Genomic DNA, 20,331 nt, shown 5'->3' on the forward strand with positions numbered 1-20,331 from the left:
AAGATGAGATGTAAGGTATTTGGTAAGTGTTGTAAAGTTGTTGTTGATAGTGGTAGTTCAGATAATATTGTTTCAAAAGAAATGGTGAATAAGTTGAAATTGGAGAGATTGAAAAACCCTAAGCCTTATCAGTTAGCATTGATTTAGGATGAGCATAAGTTGTTAGTAAGTGAACAATGTGTGGTGAAATTGAAAATTGGGAATTATCATGATCAAGTCTTGTGTGATATTATGCCTATGGATATTTGTCACCTTTTGTTGGGTAGACCTTGGCAGTTTGATAGACATACAATACATGATGGGAGGAAGAATACATACACTATTATGGCCAATGGGATGAAGAAAACCTTGTTGCCTTTGGAGGAACCTTTGAAGAATGCAGTCTGTATGAATGCTAGAATCTATTTAGTAGATGGAAGGAAATTCTTGGATGGATTGAGACATGAGAATGTGTGTTTTGCCTTAATTCCTAAGAAGACTGAGAAACTGGAACTAGAAGGAGAACACCCAGAAGAGATAAAAGATTTGTTGACAGAATATGAGGACATCATTTCAGATAATGTACCTGATGGATTGCCACCTGTGAGAAGTATTAGTCATTGCATGGACTTGGTTCCCGGAGCTAGGTTTCCTAACAAAACTACACACCGGTTGACACCAATAGAGAATGAAGAACTGCATAGACAAGTGTAGGAGCTGTTGAAGAAATGTTTGATTATGGAGAGTCTGAGCCCTTGTGCAGTACCAACCGTATTAGCACCTAAGAAGAATGGAGAGTGGAGAATGTGTACTGATTCCAGAGAAATAAACAAGATCATAGTGAAATATCGGTTTCCTTTTCCTAGGATAGATGACACAATGGACTGTTTGAGTGGAGCAAAATACTTTACAGAGATAGATTTCAAGAGTGGATACATCATATCAGGATCAGAGAAGGTGATGAGTGGAAGACAACATTTAAGACAAATGAAAGACTATATGAATGGTTGGTGATGCCTTTTGGATTTACTAATGCACCGAGTAGTTTCATGAGGTTGATGAATGAGGTATTGAAGAAATTCTTGGGTAAGTTTGTTACTGTGTATTTGGATGACATTCTGATTTTCGGTAAGAAAAAAGAGGAGCATTTGTTGCATTTGAGACAAGTTTTGTAGAGTTTGAGAGAAGAGAAGTTGTTGATAAATATTAAGAAGTGTACTTTCATGAAGGATGAGTTAGTCTATTTGGGATTTGTAATATCTGCTGATGGATTAAAGATGGACCTTGAGAAAGTGAAAGCAATTATTGAGTGGCCTACACTAGAAAGCATTGAAAAGGTAAGATCATTTCATGGATTGGCTAGTTTTTACCAGAAGTTTATCAAAAGTTTTAGTTCAGTTTGTAACCCTATGAATGAGACCATGAGAGGAGATCAAAAGGAATTCAAGTGGACCACTGGAGCAAACAAAATTCTTGAACTGTTGAAGCACAAAGTGACTAAGCAACCTGTGTTAGCTTTACCAGATTTCAATAAAGCATTTCAAGTGGATTGTGATGCAAGTGGAACAACAATAGGAGCAGTCTTGAGTCAGGAAGGGAGAGTAGTAGCTTATTTCAGTGAGAAATTGAATGATGCATGAAGGGGATATTCGGTGTATGATCAAGAGTTTTATGACATAGTTCAAGCCTTGAAGAAGTGGAGACATTACTTGTTGCCTAAGAAGTTTGTGTTATATACAGATCGTCGAGATTTGCAGTATCTGAACAACCATAGTAAGTTGAATCAAAGACATATGAGATGGGTAGAATTCTTGCAGAGTTACACCTTTGTGTGGAAGCATAGAAGTGGGAAATCAAACAAAGTTGCTAATGAATTGAGTAGGAGAAGGAATTTGTTGACAGAGATGAGAGTGACAATATTGGGATTTGAAGAATTGAAGGCCTTGTATGATGATGACCCGAATTTTGTAGAATCTTGGAAAGCATGTGGAGAACTGGTTATGGTGGACATAAGCAAGTGGTTGGATTATTTCATTCAGGATGGGATGTTATTGAGAGGAGTTTAGTTGTGCATACCTAAGAGTTTTATGAGGGAGAATCTGATAAAGGAGAAACATAGTGGAGGACTACCTGAACATTTTGGTGTTGACAAAATAGTAGCATTGGTGAGTGAACAATACTTTTGGCCCTAGATTCATAAGGATGTTAAGAGATCTGTGCAAAGTTGTAGAATTTGTCAAGTTGCAAAAGGTAGTAGTCAGAATGTGGGATTGTATAAACCTTTGATAGTATCGGTAAGATCTTGGGAGGATATAAGCATGGATTTGTACTTGGATTGCCTAAGACACCGAGAGGGAATGATTTTATATTTGTGGTAGTGGATAGATGTTAGTCCCAATATGGAAAGCTAATGTACTGAGAGGGGAGGGGTGAATCAGTACTTCAAAACTTTTCTTGAATAATAACTTTACTGTTATGCAAAAATAGAATAGTGCAGTAACATAAAATAAAGTTAAAACAAATAGATAACAATCATACATGATTCACTCCATAACACATATATTTGGGTTACGCATAAACTCTTGGTTAGAGAGAAAAATTGCGGTGGGGATGGCACCCACAACTTCACTACTGCAATAATAAAGAATGCTCAGTTAGAGCTACATTTAGCTATTTCTGATATCTTACCCTGTTAGGAGTAACAAGATCTGTTAGATCTACCTTGCTAAAGGATTTTACAACATTTATTCTGAATGCTACACCTAGTTAGAGGCTTTACAATTTATAGACTTGGTTAGAGTCTTTTACCCTGTTAAAGGTTTCTCTTTCAATCTTCACAATATTACAATAAAATCATTACAAATATCTGCAACTTTACATCTAAAATGTTATAGCAGATTCCATGTGCTCAGAATGAGATTACCTTGCTTATAGCATGCCTCGATAACCCATATAGTAACTCGGTAAACCCTTCTGTTTACTTTTGTTCTTCGACTGTTCTCTGAAAACCTTCTCGGTGACCTCTGTGTCTCTGTAACAGTCTCCCTTCATGCATACATACACTTAACTCATGTTGTATAAATAGATCTCTTAAAACGGTGATCCAATTCATTGCTTTGATCTTACAAACAAGATTCCTCAAATGAATAACTAAACAAAATATTTCATTGGTTAGATTGTCCTTGTAATCATACACAATCTTCTGGTGCAATTTCCAATGTAATAACGGTTAGATGTGCCTCGATCTTGTAACACATTTTCATATGCATGTCCAGGTTCAATGTATCTGGTAACACGTTTCACTCGGTGAATATCAACTTGGTGTGTCATCTTTACTGCTTGGCAGTCTCAAAAAGATACTCGGTAGACAGCTTGGTGTATACTGCGTTCTGTGACTACTTTCCTCTGTAACCGACTAGACTGTGCATACCGACTTCTCTGTGTGTATACCGACTGCATGATTCGGTAGTGCTAACCGACTAGAATATATAGTATGAATTTGAATACAAAACTAATGGCAACTTGATAAGTAGTAACAATAGATTCTTGAAGATTCCTCATTTCATACCTTGTAAGAAGACATCATATGCATTTCTTGTAGCAGACCTATTTTTCAAGGAAGTGGTGAGATTGCATGGATTGCCTAAGAGCATAGTTTTAGACAGAGACACCAAGTTTTTTGGCTATTTTTGGAGAACAATTTCAAAGAAGGTGAAGACATATTTGAGGTTTAGTTCTACTTTTCATCCACAGACTGATGGATAGACAAAAGTTGTTAACCGAAGTTTGGGAAATTTATTGAGATGTTTAGTGGGAGATAAAACTAGAGGTTGGGATTTGATCCTTGCACAACTAGAGTTTGCCTACAACAATTCAGTGAATAGAATTAATAGAAGAACACCTTTTGATATTGTTACCGGAGTAGGTATATCATAATTGAGAGATATTAGCAGTGAAGACCAAAGAAGTTTAGAAGCAGAATATTTTGCAGATCACATGGCAGCCTTGCATATTCAGGTTAAGCATCATTTGGAAGACATGAACAACAAGTATAAGGAGAAGGCAGATGAGAAGAGGAGACATAAGGAATTTGAAGTTGGTGATGAAGTGATGGTATATCTGAGAAAAGAGAGATTCCTGGTTGGGACTTATAAAAAGTTGTAGATGAAGAAGTTTGGACCTTGGAAGATTTTGAGGAAGTTGAGTTCTGGAAATGCCTATGAAGTGGAGTTACCGAATAATCCAAGTCTTTCACCTGTGTTTAACATTGTAGATCTTCATGAGTATCATGAACCAGAATTCAGTGAGGAAAATGTTGTAGACTTCGAGAAACAGTTGCCCTGGAAGGAACCAGATCAAATTGAAGAAATTTTGGACAGTAGGATTGGGCATAGTACCCAGAGTAGTCAGTATAAGGAGTATCTTGTGAAGTGGAAGGACATACCAGTTGAAGATTCATCTTGGATTTCTTAGGCATAGGTAGACCGCCTTGGTTTTCCTCTGACCCCAACAAAGTGAGAGGATCACTTTTTCAATAACCTCAGATGACTGATGCAGGAGCATCCTCGGTTCATAGCTGTGTTGACTTGAATTTCATCTTCAGAATACTACCTGCAACATATTAGTTTCACAAAATACAAAGGAAATAGTATAGGAAATCCAAACTCAACCAATGAAACTACATCAAATGAATATAAAATAAAAACACTATTATTACCTTCATGATTTAAGTCTCATTGTGTCCTAACTCCACTGTTCCTAGTTGCAGATAATTTGCTCTCAGACAAGTACTGGTAGCTTCCAAGATGACATATGAAGAATGGACTGATAATTGATAGTTAACTGATACTGTGATATGCAATGCAAATGATTTAAAGCTAAATGATTATGCTAAATGAGAAATGCTAAATTGCTAAATTGCTTTAAGATAAAAACTCACGGATGCATAAGTTTACTCAAATTGTTAACTTGAAGACTAACTCTTTCTCAACTCAAACTCCTACTTTTATAGACTTTTGAGAGGATAATATGATGTGTCTGAGATCAATGGTCATAATCAGATCGACAAATTTGGATGGGTGTGAGCAAAGGTGAAGGTTGAGAGAAAGGGGGAAGGAGAAGATAAGTGTCACTCATCTCACCTTGACTAGGTTGCAGACTTAGGGAATCTAGGGATGGTTGGAGAAGATTTAGGCGTAAGAGGACAAGTGGACTCAAGTCCTTCCTAAGATATAGGGATGTAAGAGAGAATATAGAAGAAGGTTAGGAAATATGTGTACGTACACAATATTTCATTTATTTTGGAAGTTGGAGATAAGTGGATAATAAGTGTTTTATTTATTTTAATTTTTGTGAATTAATTTAGCCACATGATGGATGAGTTGGCAAAGGAAAGATGAAGTGGAGATAAAAGATGAGCTGGAAAAGGGATTAAATAATTAAGAAATTATTTAATATTTGAGACTATAGGATAGAAGAATAACCTTTAAATATTAGATATTTAATAGATTGATTAAAAGAAAAGGATTAATGAATTAATTAATAAAATGTTTTAATTAAATTAATTAATAGAAGAATATGGCATGAATTAAATAAATTAATCTTTTCAAATTAACTATTTAATAGAAGAATAATTATTAAATAAATATAAAATATTTATTTAATTTCTCATAGCCAATTTTATGTGTATACAATAGCAATCTTGCATCAACCAAAAATATTTTGCTTTCTGTTTGTAGTTTCAACATTTCTTTCTATGTGCCCTGGTTTTGGCTTACCGGATCCTATGGAGTTGGATTCTACTTGAAGACTTGATCATATTTCTTATTTCCAGACCACATCGCATTTGGATCATTTTCCGGCAAGATATCGCTATCGGTTTCCTTGACAGTTTCTTGTTACTGGTTGCTTGGACCTATTTTGGTGATCTACCAGAACCCCTTCCGAAGCTTGTAGAGACTTGGGCATTGATTCCGATGTTCCTTGGTGTGTGGCCGACCTTTTCCCATGATCTACACTTCATCCTTTGGATTTTCTAGAGGAATCTCTTGGCGGAGGCCGACCTTGTTGCTTTTACACGTTAAGTCTTGTTCTTCGGGTTTTGATCCCTTTTTGGGCCGACCGAATCCTTTGGATTGTATATATAATTGTAATTGTGCATTAGTATGTAATCAATCAAAAGAATCAAGTAGCTAGACTATGCGTAGAAGATAGATCTTAAGATTCAAGGTCCCATTTGTGACCTATCCTATATGTTCTACCAGGCCTGTGAGCTGGTATACTGTAATCTGGTTGTTACCAATTGGATGTAATCAATTTTCATGAATTAAAACAATTTGTTTTGCACTGCCTCCATCATATCTTTGTGTTTCCATTGTGTTTACTCTTGTTGACTGATCTAGATTGATCTCTTTGAGGTCCCTCCTCACCGGTGGCTGCTTCACTATTAACACCTCAGATGCTATTTTCATGATGATAGACATTTATATGGACACATGATGCTTGATGAACCTCATGGATGATGATATCTATCTTTGAATATTATGATGATGGCTTCATATTTGATGATCTTTATATGCACTTGATATTTAGATGGATTATATTGGCCATGAGATTTTGGTGATATTGTGATTGTGTTAACCCTATTTTATGATCATGGTGATTGAGTTGATGCTAGTGATTGTGAATGTCTTCGTGTTAGGGACAATGTCGTATCACTCACTATGAATAGGATATGGTGTTGCAATTCTCTTTCACTGGTTTGTTTGATTATGATGTATTATTATATATATTGTATCATGGTTATCGGTGGTTGCAAAATTGTAGGTACTAGACATCGAGTCCACCTGGTTTTCAGAGGTTTGAGTGTGTCTTTATCCCAATGCCAAGTTGTTAGAGATGGCATGAGTTCCCTCTACACACTCTAGGTTTAGGTTATCATCCTTGATAGTCAGTTATCTTGGCGTGAATCATCGTGCTAGTGTGTTGAGTTGTGGTCGTCTTGTGGCGTTGTGAGTATTTGGTTATTTATTTAATTAATGCTTGATTAATATAGTTTATTAATGATAAATTAAATTATTGTATAGTTTGGTTAATTTAATATTGTTGGGTGATTTATTATTATTTGATTATAGCCGTATGGATTAAATAATTAATATTTATTTGGTTTAATTGATTTATTGTTTAATTAATTATTTGTTATTTATTTATTGTTTAATTAAGGTTTATATTTAATTGTGACTTTATTTATTTAAGGCTTTTGTTTTATTATGACTTTATATTTTATTTGATGCTTTTATTTATTATTAGCCCCTTGGTTTATTTATTGGGCTTTGGTTATTATTATGTATTTGAATTCAATATTATTATATTATTTCTCTTGTTACATGGGTAAATAGATATATTATATTATTTACCTACCCTCCTAGGTTATTGGTTAAAAAGCCTTGGAAAAATAAATATGTAATAGTTGACATGGTAGGTAGATTATATAGTATTTTGGATTATTTCTATTGGTTGGATTTTGGCTGTGGGTTTTGAATGAATTTTATTTATTGAGCCGCCTGTGCATTTTCCTGGGTAAGAATTTCTGGAATTTTCATATGCAATTTTCATTTTGGGTTGGAATTTTGGATTTAGATTTGCTTGGCTTGGTTTGGATTGGGCTTTTGTGCTTCATCAGATTCATTTGCCATTACTTCAGATTCCAGGTTTGATATTTTCTTCTCCCTGTGTATTTTATTGTTTCTGGATAGATTGTTTGCTCTGTGTTTTGTGAAAGATTGCATTGGGGATTAATTTGGGAGAAACTTTTAGAAATGGAGTAAATTTGGTTTTTATATTATGAATTTATTATATAGTTTGGGAAATATTTATTTGGTTTCTACTTTGTTGTGAACAACAGTATATTTCTCTGTGATTACTCAGTGGAAATTTTGAGGAGTCTGTGTATTGGTAGAACTCCCCGTGTGTCTTGGATGGTCTAGGAATGTGTTTATTTGTTTAATCATTATGCGTTTTGTTTTGGAAATTCAAGTGTAGTTATCTGTGTATGGCCACTATGTTTGCCGAGAGTTTTGTTCTGTGCTCTTCGAATTCATACTATGCCTTGATTTCAATTCAAATTTTGTTATTCCTTTGGTCTTTATTGCCTTGGCGAACTTTATGATTGTATTTTCAGTTGTGTTTGATATAATAGTGATTTGATTTTTTACCTTATCATATTTTTGCCTTCCATCTGTCTGCATGCGCTATTTTATTATATGTGCTAACATTTTTACCAAATGTGCTACATTATTTATCGTATGCACATAATTATTCTTTATATGCGGTGTTTTATCTTTCTTATGCATTGTTTCATCAGTCAGTTGCGCTACTGTGGTATGTGCTGGATCATTGTTTATATGTGTTTTTTCATGAATCATATGCGCTAGACTGGATTGTATATGCACGATTCTGTCTTTGAAATGTGCTATTTTGGTTCTTAGATCCGCAAATCTGTTTTGTCGACTATGTTTTAGATGATTTCACTAGTTTAATTTGATGTTTTCTAGTTCTGATATTTTACCTGAGGTTTTTTTATGATGATTTCTAGGTTTTCTAGCATGGCTTTATGTTCTTATTTGATTATTTTATATGCTTTGGTGGTTTGGCAAGTGATTTGGCCTTGTCGTAGAGGTTGTTTATATTGCTCCAACATGTTGATGTGATTGTTGTTGAGGTTATGATCTTGTGAAGCGCCAACGAGTTGATGAGCCTCACTATAGAGGGTTTATTTATGTGTATGGTAGATTTATATGGATTATTGCATGATTATGTCCATTTTTTTTATGTTGATGCTCTAGTTCATATGTTTTTGATTAAGTAAAAATAGGTTTTAGGGGGCCCGAAACCCTTTTACAATTCAAAAGATAAGCATAAAAGAGACTAAACAAAACAGCTGCGAAACACCAGCACAAAAACCAACAGCTAAGAAAAAGACAGCAAGAAGCCAACAAGAAGTTGGCTCCAAACCCAACATTACAAATTAACTGAAAACTTTAATAGATTCCTCAGCATTTTGAACCAAGAGCATCATCGCCTTGACCGCTTCCCTCAGGTCATTGTTTTCCTCTCTCAGCTAGCTATCTTTCGTATTGATCTCCATCCCAATAGTGTTCTGCCTTGTTCTGTACTTGGGAGTCTAGTGGATGGTGCTGGAAGTTGGAATATCATCAATGACAACCAGATTCTTTTCTTGATTTTTCCTTTCCAGATGGTCCACCAAAGCATTCATGTTCTGTGATGAGACTTTGAGGACCTGGATGCTATGGTTCATGAAGTTTTTTAGGGCCTTCTCGGTACGGGCGACCCGAGAGTTGATGTTGTCTTTATCCTCTTCAGTCTATTCTTTCAAGGTTCTTATAACATCCTCCAGGTGTTTCAGATCCCCTTTGATCAAATATTTTTCCAGCCAATCCTCCATCTCAATTTCCTCATCAGCTTCATTGGTTTTTGTCTCATCCTTCTTTTTCCCAAAGTCCTTAATCAACTTATTAATCTTGTTTTCCAACTCCCTTTGTTTACTTTGCATGCTAGTAATGTTGTCGACGACCCATTTCTAGAAGTTGAAGGAATCCAACGTACAGTTATGGGCGATATTCAAGATGGTGGTCGTAGAATTCCTACCCTGTTCAGTGCCCACAGAGTTGGGATTGTCATCCTCCTTAGCATTCCGAGCAACATTCCTGCTATCCAAGCCTATAGGGTTAGAGTGAGGGTTTTCAGAGTTACCCCCTTCATCCTCTTCACCAATGTTCTCACCCTTTTCATACTCCATATCCGTATCCACATTATCTATGTCAACTCTCCTTTTTTTGTGGGTAGAAGCATTAGGCTGTTCCTCATTTGAATCTGAATCTTTGCCGCTCTCAAAGATATGTGCATTCGTGATCAGAGGGTCATCTTTGGTCGCCCTAGCCTTGTCCTTCAGATGTTCGTAAATGAGCAATATAAGCCCCTGATGGGCTATAGGGTAGGAGTTAGGCTTTTTAGCGTGGTCAGCAAGATTCTCATTCAGAGAGGACGCTAAATAAAAAGGCAGGGATATTTTGGCCCCATGACGGAAGTGGTTCAAAATAGCAAAGTGATAGTTATAGATTTTTGTGAATCTACCGTCAACAGTTAAATACTCCATTAAAACCCTTAAAACTTTTTGCCAAAAGGGCTTTACTTGCTGGGGAATGTAATAGGAAATGTTGTCTTTCTTCACATGCTTGCCCTTCTCATCCTCTGATTTTGGGAAGATTTTGAATGCCTCAGCTGCATACTTTCGATCTCTGTAAAATTTGGTGCCCTCCATCTGCAGACTTGTGACCTCGGCGACCAATTTCTCATCAATTTGCCATATGTCCCCGAACAAGGTAACTCTGTTGTTACTCTAGCCTCTGGTAAAACCGTGAGAAACAAAATTTCTGCTTTCGTGAAGCTTTTCCATATAGTCAGTAAAGCCATATCTGTGAAGTCTTCTCCAGACTTTTCGTTCACCCTTCCAATTTTCGCATCCTGGGGGATCGTTCCTGTTTAAATTACCACCCATTTTGAGCTCCAGGTCGAAGTACCAGTAGCTATAATTCACAATCCGCAGATGAAACCCCAAATGCTTGTAAATTCTGGAGTTACTGAACAGATACTCTTTGGTTGTTTGAAACTTATGTTTATGGCCGCACAAACCCTACAATTATGATTATAATCTTCCTCATGCATATGATCATGGAAATGATGCCAAAAAGCACTCATTAACTGGTAGTTAATCCTCCCCCAAAATCTGTCTTTCGAAATCGTTCCCCCAAAAATAATCATGATATTGACTTGACCCATTGACATGATCAAAATATAATTGCTCTTTAACCTCCCTTTTACAATGAGTTTCTCCAATGTATTTAACATCATTCTCTAAATTAACCCCTTGATTAGCTAAGAGGTCTGCTACCTCATTACCTTCTCTTAGAGTATGAGTTATGCTAATACTAACATAGTTATTTAACAAATATTTAGCACTTTTAACTAAGTTAGTAATATTCCAAGAAACAGAGCTTGTACCTTTGAGGGCTTGGATGATGTTTAAGGAGTTCCATTCAAGCCAGATTTTTTTGAATTTGAATCCCCGAGAAAGCTGGAGGCTTTTTAGCATGGCCAGAGCTTCAGCCACATGATTATTTTGGACCCCAAAAGGAGAGGCAAAAGCTGCAATTCAGACTCCTTGAGCATTTCTGATAACTCCTCCACCACCAGACTTCCCAGGGTTGCCCTTAGCCGCCCCATCAAAATTCACCTTTATCCAATCATAATCAGGAAAGCGTCAAACAATATTATCTCTCTTATTCTTATTGTCAGATCTGCAAACTTTATGTATTAGGTTCCATTCAATGAGGATGTCTTTTTCCATATCATTCATATCAGTAACAAACCATTGTTTATTGTTCTTGTGAGGAATATTGATGTTCTCTTTTATGGCCTTGCAGATTTTTTCATAAACCACCTGAGAGTTACACTTAGCTTCCCTAAATATTCTATTATTTCTTTCTTTCCAAATGCTCCAACAAATCATGGGGAGGGTCAAGGACCAAAGGTTCTTGATAAGATGGCATTTAGTGGGGAAATTCCATTGCCAGATAATATCCTTGATACTCTTGTTCATAACCCAACTAACTTTCCATTTCTCCCACATTTTACACCAAATTTCCCAGGTAAAGGAGCAATGAAAAAAGAGATGATCAACTGATTCTTCCTCTTTCTGGCATAACTCGCATCTATTAGGGAGTTTGAAACCTCTTCGGACCAAATTGTCAAGATGAGAAGCAATCCAAAAGAAAATATTGACTTTAGGGATCAGAATGCTATTCCAAACTTTACTCCAAATGGGATTACTGGTTTGAGAAAAAGTGGTTTTGTAGGTTGAAGCAACCATAAATTCACCTATAGGATTACTTTTCCAGAGAAAAACATCATCATAGTCTTTGTTAAGGGAAAAGGACAAGAACTCCTTCTGGAGTAAGGAAAATCCAAAATGAATAACATCAAGCCTCACCCATTTGTCCTCCTTCCAGTAGTCACACACCATAAGCCCAAACCTCCTTTTCCATTCCTCAATAACTTGACTGTTGTCTTGATCATAAAGAGCTTCATTCTTCATCCAAGGGTCCTCCTAAAACCTTATTTTGTCACCTTAAGCTCTAGTTCATATGTTGACATTGATGGTTTTTGGCTATTAGATTGCTTTGTTGATTGCTTATGTTATATGGATTCTTATTAATGTTGCATATGATCCTCCTTGTGATTTGTTATTGAGGTCTTGAAACATGGTTAGGGGGAGTGGGCTTTCATGTGATGATCGAGGTTGTGAGAGATAGGCAACTAGGAGGTTCCTAGTAAGGATGCTTAGAGTCTAGACCACCTGGGTACATTGAAATTTTTCCTTGTTGTAAATAAGTGATAACATTAATAATTAATTAGATGGGATGGGTAATTAGGATTCATCTAATCAAGATAATAATGGATGTGATCCCCAAGATTTAGTCCTAGGGAGTATGTTTTAGGATATTCTTGGGAAGGCAATACTGATGTCAAGTCAATCTCCCTTGTTCTCTCATAGGTTGAGATGGCTCCACATGTATATCAAGATGATGCCCTTGTTTGTGAGGATAGCATGTAGATGCATGTCTATCAAGGTGGTTTCCCTTCTATGTGAGGATAGAATGTGATGACACTCCACTCCTACATGTGTCCTTGTCCTTGGTTCTTGTTCTTTATGCCATAATTATTGGTATGCCTTTGGGAGTTTCTATATTTTATGTTAGACTTGAGATGTGATTTTTCTTATGTATATGAGTTTCCTTGTTGAGGCTTTGGAGTTGTTGAGTCTCTTTGGTTGTTGGGTGTTAGCCTAGGTCTACAATGTGTGTGCGACCTTGTGTCATCTCCTAGCACAGGGGGTGGTTCCTTTGGTTCCACATGGTCAGGTGGTTTGATTCCTTATTCCATTGGGATGTTCTTCATTGGTTGCTTCATGTGTGGATGTGGATTCTCGTATCTTTATCTTATGGGTGGATAATGTAGTAGATGGATGCATTTGATTATATGACATACGTAATTGTGGATATCATGAGATTATTGTAGTTGTAATTTTTCCTTGAGAGCCTTTCTCTTTGATGTAATTAGATAGTGGATATGTAATGTTAGATGATTCCTTAAGACATGGATTATGACTCTTGTAAAAGGATAAAATGATGTATCATATGGTATCTTGAGGTTGTTCATTATTGAAAATAATGATATTGGATTCATTGTGGTGCATTAAAAAATATGTGTATGTTGTAATATTAATTGGAATGAATCTAATGGGTTGAAATGGTATTGCATTGTTAAGGATTGCATTCAAATTAGATAGATTGAAATGATCTTGCATATGTGCTTGGAAAGAATAATTGACATTAGAAAGGGTATGCATTGGATTAGTTGTGATTATGATGTTATTGCTTATGATTAGTAACGTAAGTAATGACATTGAGATACCCTAAGGAAGATAATGTTATATTGTGTTTATTTCCGCTTGCATTATTAGTTTATATGTTCATGACGATTATGTGCATAATATGAAAATGAATGTTTAATGAATTTGGGTAGATGGTTGTATTAGATGATGTTTAATTTTTTTTATTTCTCTAGGGTATTTTGGCAGGCATTACAAAACATATTTACTTTCCACCCCCTCAAATACTTGATAGTATGGATCCTAGCCCAGTCTTGATCCTAATTAATCTACCACCTCTACTAAATCTTGGCGACCAAATATTGAGCACTAAGGAAATCCTAACAGAGACCAAGATCACCTTCCTACTTTGACTTGCATATAGATTCCCACTTAACTAAACTTCACTTCATTGTAACAAAACTACTAACCCATATAATTGATGAGAGAGAGCAGAAAATTAATTAATTAAAATTACATGAGTAGACTACACAAAGAACCTATAAATGGGAAGGGCTTGAATTAATGACTTCATAAATATCACTCTCAACAGTTGAGAGCCACCTGAGAGTCCAATTACTAACCCTCCTATGAAACTTATCCAACACATCTTGCCAAAACCCCTTAGGCAAGGAACCCACACCAAGGGGAATATAAAGGTAAATATAAGGAAGAGATCCAACCTAGAATACGAGAATATCAACTTGATCTAAATAAGCTTAGGAGTATTAAAGAGAAAATGAAAGATTATCCTCATTAATCCTTTTCCTAGAGGAAGCCAAGTATTTATCCAATTTAATTTTTAGGTTAATCACCTCATTTACTCTAGCTACACAAATCAACCTAGTGTCATCCACAAACTGTAAATGAGATTGAGGAAGTAAACTATTACCCCAAATCCATTCCTGGATCAAACCTTGCCTTACATGAAACTTGGTAAGTCTCCCCAAACCTTCACCGTTAAATTAAATAAAAACGGTAATAGGAGATTACCTTGCTAAAGGCCCCTAGAGGCTCCAAACAACTTAGAAGGCTCACTGTTGATTAGTACAAAAAAATTAAATGATGTAGGAGCATCCATATTCCAAAAATTAAAAAAATAAAAAGGTTGGTCAGGGGGGGTAAAAGCACCAAGTGTTCAAAAATAACATTTTTTTGATTTTGGCTTGAAATTTTTACATGTTATTTCTTGAAGGTAAATTTTGATCTACTTGTATTCTTTCAGAAGAATGTGGGAACTCATGATGTTCAAATTTTTAGAGTAATTGGAAGATGTTTGCATAGTCAAATTAAATACCAAAAAGCACTTTATCGACAATTTTCTATTTATTTTCATGAAAGGAATCTAGGTACATGTTGCACACCTCTATTCCATTTAATAATTAAAATGATGAAATTAGAAAATTAGTGGCTCTAATGTTTTATTTTGATGAATTTAAAGGACACAAATATTTGAATTTTTAAACCAAAATTGGGGAAGTCAAATATAAAACATTGAAGCATGTTAGTGGATAATTTATTGTTGTTTCATGCTCCAAATTCAAATTTTGAATGCCCTTATTCTAGGATATGATCTATTCCAGGTACCTAGTAATTGTAGGAAATAAGGGAAGTTACAAATTGAATCATTATGAGGATTTACAGGTTGTTGATTGACACATCGCAATAATGAGCTACCTAGTGGTTTTAAATGCCTGGAATGAGGAGAAATTAAGAAAAAATAAAGAGTGAGGAATATTTTCAATGCCCAAGAAGGAGGAAGGACAAGGAGTTCAAGTTGGTGAATATTGAAGATCATTAAGCATGAATAGAAGAGAAAAGATTCTACCACCTAGGTTGTGTGATTCTAGTGGACATATATGCTTGTAGATGAAGGTGTAATGCTAGTTTGATGGTGTTATGTTCAGATTTGTAATGGGTTGCGTGTAGTTGTGAATGTGTTGGAGACAATATCTAATTTGAGGAAGATAGTTTTGGATTTCATGTTGCATGTAGCTAGTTGTAGATTGTAGAGATTTTTTATGCTTCCAAATGTCTCTCTTGATTCCAGGTGAGATGATGACCCTTAACCCCCCACCCATCCCTTGAGAATAGTAGGGGCCAACCGAATAGTAGGAGTTGGGTGGGAGTTAGTAGTTTTGCCTCTCCTCAACTCTGATTCTAATGAGTATCCATCCCTTCCACCCCTTCTTTCATATAATTGGGACTTGAATGTAGTTTGCCTCTTTTTTGCTTTCTCTTGGGCCGGTCGAGAACACCTTGCTTCAATTTTGTTGGTTTGCTTGCAAGAAATTTGGTATTTATTTGTTTTAATTTTATTGAACTATTGGAAGTTATTTGCAGTGTATTTTGGCATGTGTAAGAGTTCTATATTTACAACAATTGACACCCATTGAGGGTATCAGTTGTTGACTTGTATTCGAATGAAGAAGTGACATAACTCATGATCCAATTAACCCACTCACTACAAAACCTAAAAGATAAAATCACTTTATACAGGAAAGCCTATTTGACTTTGTCATAAGCTTTGGCCATATCTAAATTGATGAAAATAACCTTCTGTTTAAAGTTAACCATAGAGTGGATGACCTCAATAGAAACTACAATCCCATTTAAAATCTACCTACCAACAACAAAGCCACCTTTCTCTACAGAGATTAACCTATTGAGCCATGACACGAGTCTTTCTGCAATTAGCTTAGTAATTATTTTATAAATCACATTGCACAAAGCTATAGGTCTAAAGAGATCCAAAGAATTGGATCATTCCCTTTTGGGAATAAGGGAAAGGAATGTAGAATTCATAGCTTTTAGAATTTGTTTATTTATTTACAACTCCAACACTACCTCCAGTAAGTCTACTTTGATAATCTCCCAGAACTCTCAGTAAAATTATTTTAGATACCCAGGACCAACAAATTTCCTCTTCTTCATCTGGAACACAATATCGCCCAATTCAACCAAATAGATTAGTCTAATAAGAGATTCATTCATCTCATATGAAACTAGAGAAGGAATACAATCCAATATAAGATTTTCCTCATCCCTAGAAATGAGAGAGTCCTCAATAGACAAAGTTTAATAGAACTGATAATCATCCCTTGAGATCTCCCCAAATGATGAAATATTATTTCCTTAAAGGATGAATATAAGTGACTAAATTCTCATCTCTTCTATCTTTAATGAAATTGTTAAAAAAACTGCGAAAAACTGTGTTTTTGTCACCTTCCTAAAGCCAATTAATACGTTACTTTTTCTTCCATAAAATCTCCTTTCATAACTCCCATTCCTCTAGCTTCTTCATAATTGCAAACTTCTCTCTAGTGTTTTACTTAGTTCGATCATGATCTTGAATTTGATGAGTAATAGGATTCAAATGATATTGGGGTCAAAATACTACCTATTCCACCTTTTAATCTTGTAATTTAAAACTGCAATCTCTTAACAAAGTAGTACATTGTGTTACCATGAACAAGATTCTCTTTTCACCACCACTCAAGAATAGGATCTTGAAAAGAAGGGTCCCAAAGCCACAAGTTGAAATTTAAAAGAGAGATTCCTTATAGATCTGAGTAATTAGTAGAAAATTTAATTAGTAAATGATTTGATTCTCTCTAGTCTAAACTCTCGAAACTGGTAGCCCAACTATCACCAACTTAATAACTAGAATTAACCATAAACTTGTCCAGCCTTTCAAAAATAACATCCTCTCCACATCTCCTATTATTAAAAGTAAACAAGTCATTAATAGGCTTTATATCCATCAAATTCAAGAAATTTATATTATCCCTCAAAATCTTGGAAGAAGGCTCAAGCTTGTTTATGCCTCCCCTTTTCTCCTCCAAAATAGAAACAACATTAAATTCTTTAGCAAGGGTCCATGAAAAAAAATGAGTGAGGGATCAAACATACCTGACATTAGACCAAAGCATAAATTATTTATGTTAGCAAAGCATAAATCTATGTAATGCCTGCCAAATTACCCTAGAGAAATTAACCATCTAACATGCATATATAGATAATTTTTTTAAAACATCATTATCTAATTCAACATATACAAATAGGATACCCAATTACATTAAAAGTCCATTTACCAATATGCACATATTCAACTTAAACATAATCATATGATCACATGACACAAGCAAAATAAACACAACTTATTGATCAACATTTCCTAGGGTATCTCAATGCCATTACTAATTCTAACATATTCACATGTTAATCGCTTTAGATTCATTTTAAAGCACCAATACAAATATTCCTAATACCCATTTGAAGCTACTTATAACAACCCATATAATCATAATTCCAATATCTCATTTCCATCAATAAACATTATTCAAGATACATTAAAAAGTACAACAATTACTACAACATTATTTATCAACACAAGAGTCATGTCAACAACCTATTATATCCTTTCCATTATATATGAGTACATTATCCTCCTATCGCATAATACATAGTCTCAATGTACAAATACTACTATCTCAAGAATCTTACTAATATAAATAACACATGAATCATAGTACATCAATTTGCTCCAAGAATCCATCCATACCCGAAAAGATAATGAATCCACATCCACACACAAGAGCATCCAATAAAGAACATCCCAATGGAAGAAGGCATCAAACCACCTGACCATGTGGAACCACCCCCGTTCTAGGAGATGACATAAGATCCCACACACACTCTAGATCTAGGCTAACACATAACAACCAAAGGATAACACTCCACACATCACGTAGATAAATCAAAGCTCAATAATCATAAGACCTCTAGAGGCTACTCTTGAATCAAGACTCAAGGTGTTAGAACCTACATGTAAGGAAAGAGTGTCATCACATGCTATCACCATCAAGGGATATCCTGAACTTTGTCCCACCATTTGTGATACACGTGCAAAATTGTCTAAACCTTTGAGGAAATCAAGGGAGTTTTGTTTATTTGGTTACCAGATCTACCCATACCTCACTCTGGATACACTAGCAATCCAACCATTTGATGCGGTACCACATATACACTTCTTATTTTATTAAGATGAGTTACTACTACCCAAACCACCTATGATTAATTTATTATGTTATGACATTATTATTACCATAAACCTCTGTTGGCATTTTTTATGATTATGTTGTGATTGTCATTGATGGACATACACTTTCTTTGAGATCACTTTTTGTATGTATGAGTTATGCTCAACCGATATTTGTTCCAAACCGGTATTATGTATTATAGTCTTTAGGCTATCGGTGTTTTGCAGAAAGTGTTTATTGATCTCAACCGGTATGAAGACCTCAAGCGGTATCCCTTTAGGGTTTCTTTAGGGTTGCATATCTTTAGGGTTTCTATTATCCTTTTATAAGGATTGTATTGTACTTTTTCATTAAATTGATTCCCTTTCTGAATGATAATTTTCTTCTTCAAAGCATTTATGCTTTTTTGCTTTATGTGCTTCAATTCTTCTCTTGTGATAGGTATCTCCATGCAGGTGTTCTTGGGATCTCTAAGGTTGTATTTCCTCAACTTCTTCAACTAAAGCGGTAGTTATCATTTTCCCAGTCTTCATTTTTGACAACCGGTAATCGATAAAATATGTGAACCGGTAATCGGTAAAGTTGTATGAACCGGTAATACTCTGTGATGAGTTACCATCCACCAACACTTTGACGGTGATTTTGTGTCATGTTACCAAATATGTCTAGATGCAATGAACCTAGGAACTTGCAATGTAATCCTATTGGACTAACATGAAATCAAATTCCTTTTTAAAGGAAATCATGTCTAGGGTTTTAGGAGTTGTCAGGGTTTAAGGCGATTGATGAAGTTTCTGTATGTGCGATCATAGAAGAGAAGATTAGGTCTATGTGAAGAAACAGAATGTGGAGATATTGAAGACTGAAGTAATGGTGAAATGCATTAATAATGAGCTATCAAGGATCTAACCAAGCATACTATGCTAGTATTTAGATCACTCACTTGTTGATTACTCACATCTTCGACAAGTATTGAAACCCTTAACTAGGTAGGCTTGGCAAAGCCTTTGTAAATCCTCTAACAAGGTGGTTCACAACTGTGGATTTGAAATCCTCTCACAAGGTAGTCTTTAATCGGACTTATCTCCTAATAGAGATTGAGATTCCTAATAGGATCTGTTATGGTGAAGAACATTGTATGACCTTAACCGGTCTGACCTTAATCAGTCTGGTTACTATTCTGCAGATAGTTACTTGTGAGTTTCATCTCACCGTGGTTTTTCCCATTTGGGTTTCCATGTCAAAATCGCTTGTGTTATGGTGATTGTGCTTCTGTGGGTGAATGCCTTATTTGTTGTTTGGACTGCATTTGTGTTAACTGGTTTGTTAGCAAAACTGTTATACCGGTTTGCTGCTAAACTATCTAAGTGTTTGAGTTCAGTAATTTTTGGTATACTAATTCACCCCCCCCTCTTAGTATTCATCAATTGGTATCAAAGAAAACCTTTCTATAAGTCTAACCACTTGGAAAGAGATATGGGGGAATACACTTTGAGGGAACTTACTCATCAGCTCACTCAGACTGAGCAAGCCTATGATAAACTCAAAGTCAAATATAAAGCTTCTCTAGCAAAAAGAAGAGAGCATGCTGAGAAACTGATGGAGTTAACTGAAAATAGTTCTTCTGATGAAGCGGACATGAAAGCCCTAGTTGAAGAAGTTGAAAAACTGAATGAGTCTAATGCCAACCTAAGAAGGGAACTTGAAGGACTAACTATCAGAATGTGTCAAAGAGCTTGAGAATCGGAGGAGAGCTGAAGATCTGGTAAAAGATAAAGATCATGAGATCTCCAAGCTAAAGCA

The sequence above is a fragment of the Cryptomeria japonica genome, chromosome 6 (assembly GCF_030272615.1).
Source record: "Cryptomeria japonica chromosome 6, Sugi_1.0, whole genome shotgun sequence".
Classification (NCBI taxonomy): domain Eukaryota; kingdom Viridiplantae; phylum Streptophyta; class Pinopsida; order Cupressales; family Cupressaceae; genus Cryptomeria; species Cryptomeria japonica.